Source organism: Trematomus bernacchii, unplaced genomic scaffold (assembly GCF_902827165.1).
Source record: "Trematomus bernacchii unplaced genomic scaffold, fTreBer1.1, whole genome shotgun sequence".
NCBI classification, from domain to species: domain Eukaryota; kingdom Metazoa; phylum Chordata; class Actinopteri; order Perciformes; family Nototheniidae; genus Trematomus; species Trematomus bernacchii.
The window spans coordinates 12,435,414-12,451,712 of NW_022987547.1; positions in this window are offsets into that span (position 1 = coordinate 12,435,414).

A 16,299-nucleotide genomic window follows, 5' to 3' on the forward strand; every position below is an offset into this window, starting at 1 on the left:
AATAAATATACCGGGTTGTATGGTAAATCACCACAAAGGTCTTTAAGACTTTCGTCCTGATAAAAACGGACTATAGGCTAGCCATTGCTAATATGCATTATTAATGTAAGTAGTAGTAGCAGCCTGTATTGGTAGTATTAGCAGTATAGTAGTATCCCACATCATTCAAATGTATCACTCAGAGATATAATACAAAAATAATTAAACAGGCCTATTATTTTAACCTTGTTGGGTTTAAAATGGAGCAGTCAATATTTAAGGGCATTTATTTTATTGAATTTATACAAAGTCAAATCAGGTGCAATTCCTAAACGTCATTTCAATCAGAATGCTTTATTGGCTACTTTTGTACACAAACCTCTTATAGTACACATATTTTAAAGAACAAATCACAGAAAGATATATATAAAAAGAAAAACATAATTTAAAAAAGCTGAACAAAGAGTGGTAAAAAAATATACATAGAAGGTTTGTTTTTAAGAATAGGGACAACATGTATTGATCCAGAGACTCAGGGTTAGATTTGTTAAGTGTTTTGTCAGGGGCAGTTTACCATCAACAGCAGAATAGGTGGGTAATCAGTTAGAAAAGGAGCTTTTCATGAAATGTCATGGATCATGTGGGCATCAGCCTTCTTGAGCATGACTGAAGCTCAGTTAGCAGTTTATCCTGCTGGGTCACAGGTCATGAGGAGAGGGGATAAAGCACCACACTCAGCCCATAAAACACATTCGGCTTTGGGTAAATGTGTTGGGTCATTCAACACTGTGAGAATAATCTATATTTCAAAGGAAGTCGTAAAGACTTTTGCTACTATAGTAAGAAACTTAGTGCCAGTAAACGGCACATGTTGGACCACCTTTAGACACCTATATGAATAAATAAGTATTAACCCCAGCAGCTGCACATCACGCCACATAGCAGTGTTTGTAAAGACAGAACACCAGCAACTACTGGGAACATTTAAAACAATTTGGACGTGTATTTAATCTGTGAAAACACACGCAAAATAGGAATACACATTTTTCCTGGCTTAAAATGTGTGCTACGAAATAAAAACAATAATCACTCGTTTCAAAAAACCTTTTTGCCCCAATATGCTTAAATACATCAGTCTGTTGTTTTAATGAGGTTTTATTTTTATTTAAAATAAATAGCAACAATGATGTAAAATAGGATTTTGTAATAAGATTGTTTTTTTTATAAGAAATATTCTAAGGTACATAACCTTTCTAACACCATTATATAAAAATGTCAACAAATACAGTTTCACTAATAAATCATAAATGCAAGTTGCCCTGTACAGTCAAAGAAGTTTATTCAATTGAGTCTAATTAAAAACAGTTTATGAAGCGGTGTAATAGTTAACATGTTGTGTTTCTGGCCTCTTAATGCCTCCATCAAATCTTTCATTATTTACTAAGGTGCACTGCAGTGTGAGCGGAAGTCCTCAGTGTGGTAAACCAAGCTATTTATATGTTTTTAATTGTTCTATAATTAATAACACAAGTTAAAAATGAACATCATCATAATAATCTTGAATTACTGTGCAAGTCAAACAAACCAATAATAATGACTGCTGTTAGAAATATGGTTTTACCCCATCATAATACAAATTCAACATATCAAATTGTCTCTTTAACATTTAAACAGCAATAAAAGCATAAAGTATGAATAAGTAAATAAATATGTCTTGAAAGAAAGATTTAAAGATCTTATACTAATCACAGAGAAAGTATGTGTTTCTATCTTGACTCAAGTTTGAAATATGTGTATTGAAACAAGTTGTCAATATATATGCAAATGTAATCATTAAGCTCATTCATTTACTTTTTCCATTAATATTTAAGCCCCACACGAGAACAAATATATGTGTTTCTTAAATATAGATATATAATGAAAAATAAAATTGAGTTTTAGGTCATTTTTCCAAAATGAATTTCTTTAACTAAAAAGATGTACTTATTACAGGGATAATTCACATTGATCAGCAGCACTACGTGTGTCAGTGTTATCCCTCGGACCAGTGGGTTTTCATCAGAAGCAAGACTAATGTGCCTTAACCTCGGATCCTCTGCTGAAGTGAAATGTCTGGAAAACAGAGGAGGAATATGAAGAAAAAGAGAGCAATTGGAAAAGGGGCGAGTAAAAGGAATTACATTTAAAAGTAAAAAGAGTGAATACCTCCCAGGGAGGTGCAGAATCTCTCCATCTGCTATTCAGTGTATGAGCAGGCGCTACACTTATCCCCTCTCTCTAAAGGGAGCTCCGCTTTCCACCCCATTAAAAAGTTTGGGAACTAATGCCACCCCTGAATACTACCCTAATTAGAGGCTGCTCAGAGCTGCAAGGACCTGCTACACAAGAGTGGCTTTGGGATGGATTCTGCTTTCCCCCTTTTGTAACGCCATCGTTTAGCTCTCTCTTTTTCTGACCCATTACAACTTTCTTTCTGTCTTTCTTCCCTTTCTTCTTTCGGTGTCCTCTCATCAGAGCTTGCTCACAAAAAAAGGAGAACCAAGCTTTCATCATGTTTTAGCACTTTTGATCCAGACAGAGTGATGGGGAAAGTGCCTAAGCATACAGGAGCAGCGTTTGAAGGTAACTAATAGTACTTACAATTTTGAGGGATTTGTACTTTATGTATTTCAATTATATTTTTACTTTGTACTTCAACTCAACTACAATTCAGAGGTAGATTGTGTACTTTAACTCCATTACATTTATTTAATACCTTTAGTTACTTTACAGATTAATGATGTGAAATATAATCAAGTCTTAAATCAGACTTTAGTTCCACCTGGAGTAAATTCACAAGCTACCCTGCAGTATACAAAGTCATTCAAACTAGCTGCACCTTTACCAGCTTTGAGAACACTTTAATGATCAATCATTATAAAACATATCATATATATTATTCTGAAATGGACCAATCTGCACAATACCTTTACTTTTGGTAGGGTTAAAGGTGGGGTAGGTAAGTTTGAGAAACCGGCTCGAGATACTCTTTTTGTTATATTCCATGGAATGCTCTTAACATCCTGATAGCAAGGAATATCTTAAGTGCTTTGACACAAAATCCATAAAAAAATGTCATCTGTGGAAGCCATAGTACTGTAAAAAGCACGACCAATCATTTTAGCCGGCCCGGCTAAAATAACTGGATGGCCTACCTGCCTGTCAGCCTTCCATCTGTGCACAAACTTATCTCGTGCCCTCATTGGTCATGTGCGCGTTCGTGTGTGTTGGAGGAGGGGCTCTGGAAGGAAGTGGCAGATTTTTTCCGGCTGTGTATTTTCAAATTCTAGCGCACTCGAGCTGGTTTCTCCAAAATGACCTACCCCACCTTTAAGTATATTTTGATGCTAATACTTTTTACTTGGGCAACAATTGCAATGCAGGACTTTGACAACTTTTACACTCTGGTACTTCTACTTGTAGCCTATACTCAAGTACAAGACCCCCCCCCCCCCCTGTACAGAAGTGATGGTACACATGATGAGCCTTACAGTTTCAGCTGTACAGATGCATGAAGTGTTTGACAGAGAATGAAAGAGTCTGGCTCCAGGCCGCTGCAGACAGAGAGGAGAAACACTGAGCTTTCACCACCTCATGAAGTACAAGCTTACGCGTCCTTGCACATAATTTATTTAGCTGAAGACTTTCAGAGGTGTTTTTATTTGTTCTACATCTTGCCTGTCTAACCCCGGTGTGAACCCGCAGATCCGGGATCTGCTGCAGACTTATGTTGCTGCCTCTCACTGCATTTTTCACTTTTTTGCCCTCCACATGTTTGCTTTGGCATGCTATCCGCTCATGCAAACAACTGGGGCCCGTAGCTTATCCATCACGCTTGTGCAGAATGTGATGATAAAATAACAGGCGGCTTGAAACAAACCATTTGTTACAGCAGAATTTATTATTCTGTCCACTTGAAACAAAGTACAGAGGTTACCTAGACATCTCCTACTTAGGTTACAACAATAAATATAACAAAAAGAAGTTGGCTGCACAAAGTCCAGCAGCTGTGTGATGTCACCGCAACATCCGCCGAGTGTTTGCATCCCACACATCATTTAACATCATCGCGTTACCGTTCAGAAGGCTCTGCCAGAGGAGCACTGCTTTTCACTACCAGCTTCAGGCCTGATTAGTTACATGCAACAACGCCTTTCAGTCATAAACACTTCATGGAGCTCCTGCAGCCGTTCATCATGGTGACGCCCGCAGGTAATCCACACCGAAGCTGCAGCTGACACAAGGCAGGACACAACATCTCCTCGAGCCTCTCAACACAGACTGCCAGCCCTCTAGAGCGGTACACTAACAGTAATATCACAGGAAGTATTCAGAACTTTCTTTAGATTGAAAGAGCTGTATGACATCTTCAGCTTTAAGAAAATGTATAAAAAAGAATAATTAGACAGTGTGAAGATGTCAGGTAAACTGTTTCGGTGAAGGTACACTTAAAAAATGAAACGTTGACTTTAATTAAATGTATTATGTCAACAGTTTCACACAACTGTATTAGGTTAGTTGAGAGCAATAATATTACATTTAAATAGGTTCAACTTAATATTATTGCTTTCAACTAACCTAATACAGTTATGTGAAATATGTTGACATGATACATTTATAAAACCAACATTTCAGCTTTTCAGTGAAGATTGCTGTGTTTGTGTAATTGGTTTCATGATACTGTATTGGTTGTGATCAGCTGGGATTGACATCTACTTTTGAGTAAGTGACAGGTCAAATAAGACTTTCTTCTCCCTGCTTCTTTCCATTATGGGCTACAAAGAATATGCCTAAAGTGTACATGTTTTGTTTTATAATAAATGCCATGAGTGGAATACAAAATCTAATACATATAAAACCATAACAAACACAGAGATAGAAAGCTCTAGCCTGGTGTTTAAACATATGTAAAGACTTGTTTTACTTCCTCAAAAAGCTTCCAAGTTTGAAACTTCAGTCTGTATCCTCTGCCTTATGTCACTGATTTCTCAATGACGATGGCCTTGTCACTCAAAGGGGAAAACATCAACAGTGGAAGCCACCCATGCAGGCCCATTCACTCCTCACTTTTCCTTTTCCTAAATATCCTTCGCTCTCTCCTCCCCCAAACATTCCCTCCTGTTTGTATATTTCTTGGCCCCCCATCCTCCTCTCTCTCTCTGCAGCTCTCCGCCTCATTGACTCGACCACAAAGTGTCTATGGCAGATGACTCGATCTCTGAAAGGGAACAGGGAGACGTGGAGCTGAGCATTTAAGTGGTGAGCTTCAATCCGCCCCACCTCTCTTTCTGTGTCACTGTGTCTTCCAAGGCTTTTGGAAGTCTGCCTGATCTGTCTCCATGTTTGACATACGTGCTCTTCTCACACAGCAAACAGATCGACACACAATTAGAAACAGAGATGTTACGATACACTCACAAGCACCCCGACTCTTGGATGTAGGCTTTGCCAAACTGTGAGCCACATAAAAGACAAACCCATGACCCTCTGCTATGTATTAGGGATGTGAGGCTTTGACTTTGTGATCACACACTGCATGGTTATGTATGACATTGTCGAGGTGAGGGATATGCCTTAGAGACACGTTCTTAAATTGTCAGCTGCCCTCTGAGTCATGACTCGATAATGCCTGGAAAAAGATCAATTACTGGGGGGAGTGAGAGGAGTGAGAGGAAATACAGTAAATGGGAGTATTTGAGTGTTCATTTCCCAAGCATGTTCTAATGTATGCAGCTAACAGTGGCCTGGAGGACCTTCTGGAGATTGACAGAGGTTGTTTCACCAAACCCACCTCCATTCCCTTCTTTCCTCTCCACAGGTTTGATCAAATATATACCTAGAGTGCAACAACTCTCAAAGGAAGGAAATAAACTGTAACAACACTGTCTTGCTGAAAGCCTTTGTCTGTAGTGCCAGTGCTAAAACATATAACTGGCAAGATCTCACTAAAGTGGAAAAAAGATTCTGTTCTATTTGATACTTCCTCCCAAGGCAGTAGGCACTTCCTGTTCCCCGTCACAACATTTTCAGGGGCCTCTATCAAAGCACAGGGTCCATTGGCCCCTGTGCTCCAGGGTGGTCAAGCCCGCCAATTCTGAGCAGAACTCTGTTGGATATGTGAAGTGTCTCCAGTGATCGGTAACTAGATACACATTCAGGGCACAGCAGGGTTCTGCAGACCTGCTGAAATGTAGCCTTACTCTGATGTTAGCAGAGGTTACTTTTACAGGCTGATTTTGTATGCAAGTCCACTGCTAACACAAGCTTAATAAGTACCAAAAATCTAAACTCCTACTCAATTCACAAAAATTGCAACATTAGTAGTAAAGAGGTCCGACTTGTGTGTTTACCGACGTTCCATAAAATGAAACCTCTTCATGTATCCAAGTTACATCCATAATCACTCTATTTCACGTTTTATCAATGCTCAGAGTGCCTCACTTATGCTCCATTTTGCCCTCTCATACAGGGCAAAGCTGGAAAAGTGGCTTTTACACACCCACATACCATCAGTGCACACATACTCTTAAATGGGAACACCAAGACTAATTACCACCGCCCAATAGTGGTAATTCAGTTTGATCATTATGCAAGCGGACTTTTCTCCAAACAGCAAAATATCTGTTATAGCAGGACCCAAATGATATTATACATTCATCTACTCACCAAAAGATGTCCAACTGTTGTTATAGTTACAGTATAAAGCTTCCCTGGTGATTTGTTCATCATGGGACCATGTTTATCCTGAGTTGATTGGCAGCTCCTGCTCCTTCTCCTTCTCCGTGGTGTCGTTGGAGTTTGAAGTCACTTTACACTTCATCACAACTGGAATCGTACCTGGAAAACGTGCGACAATTTTGGTCAATTGATTAATTGTGTGAAATGTAACTGTAGCTATAGTTAGCATGCTAAGGTAACCAGCTAACCAAGTTCAATATTCCTCACTTGTTCTTGCCAGTCTCCAACGCTAATTTTTTGTCATTCAAATCATCAACTCGATATTTATACTTATATCTAATTTAATATATTATTGTTAAATATGAAATATTTGTTATTATTGAAGAAAATCCCCTGGCGATAAGCCATTGCAATGTTAATTTATGCAATTCATTTCAAATGATATAGTATCCTGTGAGATGTTACCATGTGAAATGGTTTTGGTATTTTCTTCCATAATTCATAAAGTTATGAAAGGGGGGTGAGGTTCCAAAACTGCATCTCTTCAGATAAAATACAAGTAATTATCAATAATGAAACAAAAATGTATATAATTAGACAATTTTAGGGTCGGGTTGGCACTTGGAGTATTTCGTTTTGTGACCTAAGTATTCTTTTAAAAACCCTCCTGTTGTCTTCGGGTCAAATCTGACCGATTCACTACTTTCATCAATCATAACTTTTACATTCGATTGCATTAAGGCTTCATGATATCCTTCACAGTAGACATTTGAACATATCAAATTGCTGATCACCACTTTCATTGCATTTTGGATGATTTAGTCAACTTTGTAACACCCATGGTGTTCCCGCTCAAAAATGACCGCCATAAAGAAAAGGAATTAGTAACCATCCGGATCAGATAAAACACACACACACACACACACACACACACACACACACACACACACACACGCACACACACACGCACACGCACACGCACACGCACATGCACACACGCACACACGCACACGCACACGCGCACGCACGCACACGCGCACACGCGCACACACACACACACACACACACACACACACACACACACACAGAACAATTTGACACATGTCCCGCTCTTATGTGCCCCTCCCCCCACATGGATCACACCTGGCACATGCAATACATGTTCAGTGTCTATTCTTTGTATATGTACTGCAGTTTTTCATGTATACCAGTAGTCTGATACAACATTTACAGTTTGAAAGGGTGTTAAATTAAATGTGGTGATGATTAATGGTTTTTGTGTTAATGTAATAGAAGTTAAAACAGGACCGGTCAAATTTGACCGCGAACACCAAAGTAAGGGGGGGGAAATTAAGACAATAGGAGGGTTAAAACCTGCATATGCTCTAATTTAGACTTGTTAGACTCTGTTCTGGTTTCTTAGTTTTTGTTCAAATTAAGCAACTAAACGATCAAAAAAGAAAACAAATGGACAGCAGCAACTTCAACCCTAACTATGTATTGCATCTAAAACATTGTGACATTCTCATCTTCCTGAGATAATATTTGTGGTGGGTTTTGCTGAACATGCAGTGCTTCACTAATTGTGGTCTGCAGTATGTGAAGCCTAAGATAACATTATCAACATTTGTTTTAAAGTCGGTTTCTGTTTCTTTAGCCGAGGAGGTTTCTCAAACGATGCCCTGAGTAGTCTTCAGTCGCTGTTTATTCTTTACAGATTCATGTTCACATTCAGCCAACGCACACATGGTAGAATAATACATTTGGAAACTTTCAACAGAACTGGATTAAAGAGAGTTCTTGTTTTTAGAGTAAAGATATTAGGCGCTAGACAAACATGGAGGAGTTTTGACAATGAGTGAGACGGCTTAGAGGAAAATGGCTTTTAAAGGAGCTTGGTATGTTTCCTTAAAGTCATTTAAAGGAAAACAGCATGTGTTCATGTCCATTCCTCAAACCCAGGGTCCCAGAATGTGAATTAGATCATAATAATAATTAATATTATTTATTTGTATAGCATTTTTATACACCAGGTGCAACTCAAAGCGCTTAAACAACATGGCACACATCACAAATTAAAACAGAGAACAACTAATTCACTTCAGGTCAGTTGGTAAAACCTTTTTGCACATATGCAGCGTATTAAAGGTGGGGTAGGTACTGTAAGTTTGAGAAACCGGCTCAAGATACACTTTTTGTTATATTCCATGGAATGCTCTTAACATCCCGATAGCAATGAATATTTTAAGTGCTTTGACAAAAAATCCATAAAAAAATGTCATCTGTGGAAGCCGTAGAACTGTAAAAAGCACAACCAATCATTTTAGCCGGCCCGGCTAAAATAACTGGATGGCCGACCTGCCTGTCAGCCTTCCATCGGGGCACAAACTTATCTCGTGCCCTCATTGGTCATGTGCACGTTCGTGTGTGTTGGAGGAGGGGCTCTGTAAGGAAGTGGCAGATTTTTTCCGGTTTAGTATTTTCAAAATTCTAGCGCACTCGAGCTGGTTTCTCCAAAATTACCTACCCCACCTTTAACATAACAGTTTAAGATAAGAGAAGATAAGATGGACCTTTATTAATCCTCGTGGGGAAATTCAGGAGTTTAAGCAGCAACAGAGTAAGAGTGAAAGTACAGTACAGATTCACACAAGATTAATACAATTAAAGATACAAATGTAAATTATATACAGATAAGTAGCTTTTAAAACAAGAAATACATGAAATCAACATATATATATTTGAGTCCGAGTTAAATATATTTACATGTATGTGTGCAGGTCAAAGTTATTGTGCAAACAGTGCAGATGTGATGTACAATACGTGTTACTAAGGGACACAGGAGGTTAAAGGTATCATAATACAGAAACACATTTGTTGTATCCCTCTCAGTAAAATAAAGGAAGACTAAATGAATAAGTACAATGACAGAAATAATAATAATGAAATTAAATAATAACAATAAAAACTAAATAAATAATAAAAGGTTAAAAGATGAAAGACTAATTCCTTCGAAAGGGGATGTCGCTAATAAAGTAAAAACCTATAAAATAAATAAAACATTGTAAAAATAAAGAAATAATGAAGATTAAAAGACCATTTAAAACGGGGGCGTCGTTAATAAAAACCTCATCTAAAAATATGTGTCTTTAGATGTTTAGCTCTCAGAGAACCTGACAACATATCAGCAGGCAGGATACAGACAGCTGGGACTCCTGCCTCTGCGCCTCGTTGTTTCTACAGTATAGCTTAATTGATTCTCTGGTCACACCGGTCTCCTCCTCTTCATCTCTCCATCCTCCCCGTCACTCTGCACTCAGGTGGAGCGAGGCGTTGGGGGTCCAGGACGTGGTCTCAGTCCAGCCTGAGCACACATGCTGCACAGATCAGTGTTTCCATTTCTCTGCCCGTCACCAGAGGGGATAAGGTTACCGTGTGCCGAAGAGGGAAGAGGATGAAATGCAGAGCTGGTTGGATGGTGCTGGGATGTGATGAGCGTACACACACATCTGTAAACGGTGATGCTTTGTTAGCTGTGGGACCTTTCCTCCTTCATGAACCTCACACTTCTTTAACCCACCGCTCACCTCACTTCTTTTGCAACTATGGAAAACCATAGTCTATATCTATGGTTTAATAGAGTCAGACAAATTCATCAATGTCCTTGTGTCTCTCAAAGTATAGAGTATAATAAGAGTTGACACTAGTTTATGAATATTTATGAGATCAAAAAGCAGCTATTACTTAGTATTGAGATGCAACAGTTAACTTATGAAAAAAACGAATGGCCCGTATAACTTTACTTCAAAGACTCTCCTGACTGTCTGGAGGACAGAATATTACCTAAACAAAACTAGTAATTCTCCAGTTGTGAATGTATTCCCTTTCCATGGATGCTAGAAATGGGTCTTTTATGAAACTTAGGACATGGATTAAAAATGGTTTTATAACAGCACTGTGGACAGCTTTTATTTTCTTAATCTTAAATGTAGCATGGCTCTGTCTAAAGGTAAACACAAATCCTTTACCATACAAGCACATTTAAAACTCCCTAGCAATTCATCCAAGTAGTTACACTCATGTCCTCATGTACAAAACGAGAGTAGCTTCTCATCCAACTATTGGCAAGAAAGTGAATATGCGTATTTGCCCAATGTCAAACTATCATTTCCTGTCAGTTTCACTTTTCTCAAGGTATCAAAGACAAACATGACCTGCAGTCCCATTCAAGCTCATCCAGGAAGTGAAGAAAGCATCGGCTTTAACTGAATCAAATAAGCCTGACAAATATGTCAGATAATAAGCCGTCATTACAGTTCATTATGATACACATCCTTATGCTTTCAAAATACTTTCCACTGTTGTAACCTTATTTTCGAGATCAAAATAGCTCAAGCTGACAGTGAAGCAGCCTGACAGATTGATACTCTCCCGTTAATGCTTAATAACTTTCCCAGTCTAAACAAATAATCAGCCCCTCAGTAGCCGGGCAGGGGGATTCATGGGGCTATCAATTCACTCTTTAGGGATGAAGGAGGGAGCGAGGGCTGATGCCAGTGGAGGAGTGGAGAAGGGGCTTACCCAAGAATTTATCCTCCTTGTCTTTGGCTGCTCTGAGGGCGGTCAGTGTGGTGACCTCTCCCCTGCAGGAGGGGTCCGCATGTGACCCCTGTATTCCCCTGCATCCCCTTCCAGCCCCGGCTCAATGCAGGCCATTCATGAGTGTGTGTTTATCCTAGTGATGCTCCTCAGGGACGGCCTGCTATGGCATTTTATGGAGCCTGAGGGGCAGAAGGAGGGAAAAGAGGAGCGAGATGGAAGCGTTTAACTACTTTACTCACACTTACCCACAATAACATTTCTACTCACCCCTTCACCACTTGTTTGCTTTTCTTCTCCGTGCTCTGGCGTTATAATACACTTGATTCCTGATATTCTCTCATTCAACAAAACACCTTTTGGGCTGCGTAAATGTAGAAGGATTGATATGCACTGAAGAATAACACAAACTTTCACTCTCTCACACTGCCTTACACAAACATACAGTGGAGGCGCACCCACCAGGAGGGAGAGGGAGAGAGTGAAGGAAGTGTTGAAATATGTCTTACGGCGCTTAACCAAGTGAACCTTGAAGTTATTTAGCTTCCTCCAAACCAAGCATCTGGGTCTACCCCCAAAACCCCTGCAAACCCCCCCCTCGCCAACAGCGGCCTCCAGGGACGAGCCGTAGGACAGGGCGGAGGAGGAGATGAGTCCACTCTGTTTTCACAGCTGAGGTCATTAAAGTTGTACGTGCAGGATAAGACAAAGAGCAGGGCGACGGCTTCAAGACACATTCTCATTCAGAGGGATGAATCTGCAAACTCATGAGCGTCTGCATCATGTTGTGAGTAATCCACAGCATGTGTGTGATTGCTTGCATACATGCATTATGCTTTGTGCCATCTTTTTTGTTTTAAAGGAAGTGTACTGGATGTGAGTCTGGCTGACGCGTGGCGTAGGGACCGACCACCCACACTCTCTAACACTCATCAGGGTGAATGTCTCTCATATCATTTATTTAATACAGCAGTGCAGGTGATTTTATGATGAATTCATCCTGGAATACTACCAGCACAGACACGGGACATGTGTTCCATTTCATCATGTCTCAAATACTCTCTCTGACCGTTATGATTTAGCCTGTGTATTTGTAGAAGAATTTAAGCTTAAAAGTGAAATGAAATAAAAAAACGTTGCTCTCATCGCTTCTGCACACACAATTGGATTTGATCTCCACCCACAGCTTGTGAACTACCTTTGGAAACAGTGCACCATATTTTTCTCACGAGCCAATCAGAGCAGTTCCCCTTAGCCTTTTTTGGGAAACAATACAAACATGATTTCTTTGTTAAAGAGCGTAATTCTTCATTGCATTCATTTCCAATAATGAAAAACAGTAAGAGAATAAAATATATGCCAGTTAGAACAGCAGTGATACACTCAATATATTGTCACATTTGTAGCAGAGTGCACAGTATTTCCATATTGGTTGTAACTATTGGAAAATGTGTGAGTCTTCTTCCATGTGCAGTTTGATAATGCTTCACTTGAAGATACTGTCCATACATTTGTCTTTGTCAGATAATCAATTCCTGCTCCCCAGCGTGTAGAAAGGCCACTGCACACACCAGGCTGTTTTGCCATTCTCAGTTAGGCTCATTTGTTGGCTGTAGACGGGTCAATTACAGTGCGAGTGTTGTTGTGTTGAAACAACATGTTGTCATTTCCTTTTTGGGTTCATCTGTGTTGGTGGTTGTTTTTCCTGTGCTACAACAGTCTTTTAACAAACACCAAAACAGATTGCTCACATTACTCCGTCTCATTACAATGGCTCCCACATCGCATTCAAATCATTTAGTTATTTATGCTAATTACCATTACTCAGCAAAGCCCTAGAGTACATTTAGTCTGTGGTCACCTGACCCAGATCTCCTTACTGTCTCACCAACTTAACCTAATGATAAAGGAGATTATGCAGTTGCAGAATCTGAAGGAAAGGTAATCATGTTATAATATGGCCTTGACCTTTGTCATAAGCTGTATCATTGCAATTTGCCTTTTTTTGTCCTGTGGGATTTATATATATATTTTACCATTAAGGTCTGTGTTTTAGTGTCATGTTCCAGCCTTTGGACCACTTTGCAACGTTATTTTTTAAACATTTCTATATAAATGGTAAATAGGCTGTACTTATACAGTGCTTTCTCACGTCTTTACCACCCCTCAAAGCTTTTTACATACTACGAGTCATTCACCCTTTCACCCCTCGTTCATGCAGAGCAGTACCACTTGCTCTAGGGAAGCTAACACTCACACACATTCATTCACCGTTGACCATCGGGAGCAACTCAGGGTTAAGTATCTTGCCCAAGGATACATTGACATGCCGTACTCCCTGGCCACTGGCTATATTAACAAGTTATGTAAAGTTATTTCAATGATTATTTAATCCCATTTTTTGTATGCGTGTTTCTATGTTGTTAGTGCTGCACGAAAAACAAAACAGTATTTAGTCATCACATCAAACAACTGATGAGTCACAATCAGCCTCACAGCAGAGGAAAACAACATGATTTTCTATTATTAAGAAGATACAGTATGAAATGAATTCTAAATGTAGGAAGATGAGTAAATATACATAGTTGTTTCTTCCTGTAACATTGCTCTTTAAGCAGTAGGAGCACATCACTGAGGAGGGTCTGCTCCATATGAAGGTGGTTAAAATGATGCCTCAGGACGTTTGTTTTAAAAGCCCCATAAGGAAAGCTGTTTGACAAAGACGAACCACAAGCAAAGCAAAACAAACCTGCACTTTAAAGATGTTTAAAACCAGACGCTAACACAACTCCCAACCAAACACGCAGCTATCATAACCAAGAGTTTGGAGTTCTGTTGAAACTTCTTACACACATTTGAGAACAGTGATGATTTCCCCTCCATTTTGGTGTTTTCTACATGCTGCAGTCCTCACAATATAAACTTTATGCAATACCGCAACCATTTTGCAGGATCACATAATTAGAAGGCGAGTGGCCATGATTGTAAAAACAATTAAACAGACCTGATATTTTAGGCACCTATCTGAACAAACTTTAATTTACTTAAGGCACTGTGTGTGTATGTCCTCCATGTGTACTTTACAGCCCTGCTATCTTTAGTTCCTTTGGGAATATCACAAGAATGCCGAAACCGGCCACTTCCATAAAACTCCTGCTATAGTCCTCCCACTTTGAGGTTTCTGGCTTTAACATGCTCTGACATACTTCAGTAAATATAATTGACTTTATTTCTTACGTTTATTTCTATACCGAGCCCTGTTCTTCAAAAGGTTTACATCTTTTTTGCTAAGCCCTTTTTAGTTGTGGAGTTCATTGCCAGGGAGCCATGACCTCATGCTGTAATTTTAGTCTAATTCTATTTTGGGGGAAACTCAACTGAGCGGGCCCTTGATTCAAGACCAAAAAGGTTAAGAAACTACCACTGGCTAATAGCAGAGGTATGGATGCTAAAAAAAATAAAGATAACTTTTTGACCCTCTTTACTTCCTCTTTCAATTGCGCCTCTCAATCATTTTTTCCCTCTAAAGGGCCAGCTGCACATCTTTCATTTATGAGATATTAAAACAAATTGTTTTAATAATGATGCCATTCAGTTGCTCTGAAATCAATTTTTCACGTATAAAAAAATCAATTGACACAATTGACACCTTAAGGTACAGTTTAATATATTGATAAATATGCTAAAGTAAATATGCTTTACTTTTGATAACACTCAAATGTGTATATGGTTAATATGAAGATACCAGCAGTCAGCTTACTTAGCTTAGCACATGTTTAGCGTAGCAAAGGAAGAACTAGCCTAGCTCTTTAAAGGTAACAACATACACCTAATTGTGCCTCTAAATCTTACCGACTATCTTGTTACATCTTACTTGTTCACACCTAGAGCCAAGTCCAAAGATGACTATTTTACCTTATTTTAAAAGAAGTAAATATAAAGCTGCTGGCTAATGTAGCTTAGCATAAAATCTGGAAACAGGGAAAACTCAAGCCTGATAATGTGGAAAGGTAACTAAATCCGCTACACAGCACCTCCAAAGCTCACTATGTAAGAGCACATTTTACTTCAGGGTGATTCAAGACGAGGAGGAGGAAGCGTTGTGACTGTATTAATTTAAAAAAATGTGGTCGACAATTCAACATTTTATGAGGGGTTTTGTGCCTGACTATTTATTGGCTCTCTTTAAAAGGCAACTTTCTTTGTTTTTTGTTTTTTACAGTCAAACATCTAACTCTTGACAAAAATGCAAATAATCTTATTTCCTAAAATGTCAGTCTATTTGTTAAAGGGCAGATGGGTTAGTTTGCCCCATCCTACTTTTACCAACATGGCAACCAACTTGAAAAATGGTTCAATTAGTGTATCAATTGGCATCCTGTATTAGAGAGACCTCTATTTCCAGATAGATCTGATTTGCCATTTGAATTTACAGGGTCCAGTTCTCCACAGAAATATGCATATTTAAATGTACTTACTTTTACAATTTTAGCTGTTCACTGTGGCTGTGTGTGCTAATTTGACCTTTTATTTTTATTTCAACTGTACATTTTATTTTAGTTATACTAGCGTTGCATTATTAGTCCATAAACTAAGCTTAGCTCAGTGTTAATTATATTTCACTTTTAAACTACATGAAGATTTGGCAGGCATTTATGAATTTGTCTGAATATGGGTAAAAAAGATAATGCTAATAGCCTTTTCAACAGTTGCATAAGTATTAACATGATAAAGTACATGGGGGAGAAAGAAAACAAACATTTCCCAAAATGTTGAACCTTTCCTTTAACAAAATGAACAGATCAATAACACTGACCTACACAAACAGGGCAATCTAGAAAAGAGTTCCCCAGGGTGGAGAGAGCACAAACAACCTGAGAGCACTTTCAGATGTGTTCCTGCTTGAGAGGTCACAGGACTGTAAGCTGCAGCCTGCTTCACAAAGAGGAGGTCTCACACCATCTTGGCAGAGGAGAGAGCTGAGAGGAGTACGGGTTGAAGTCT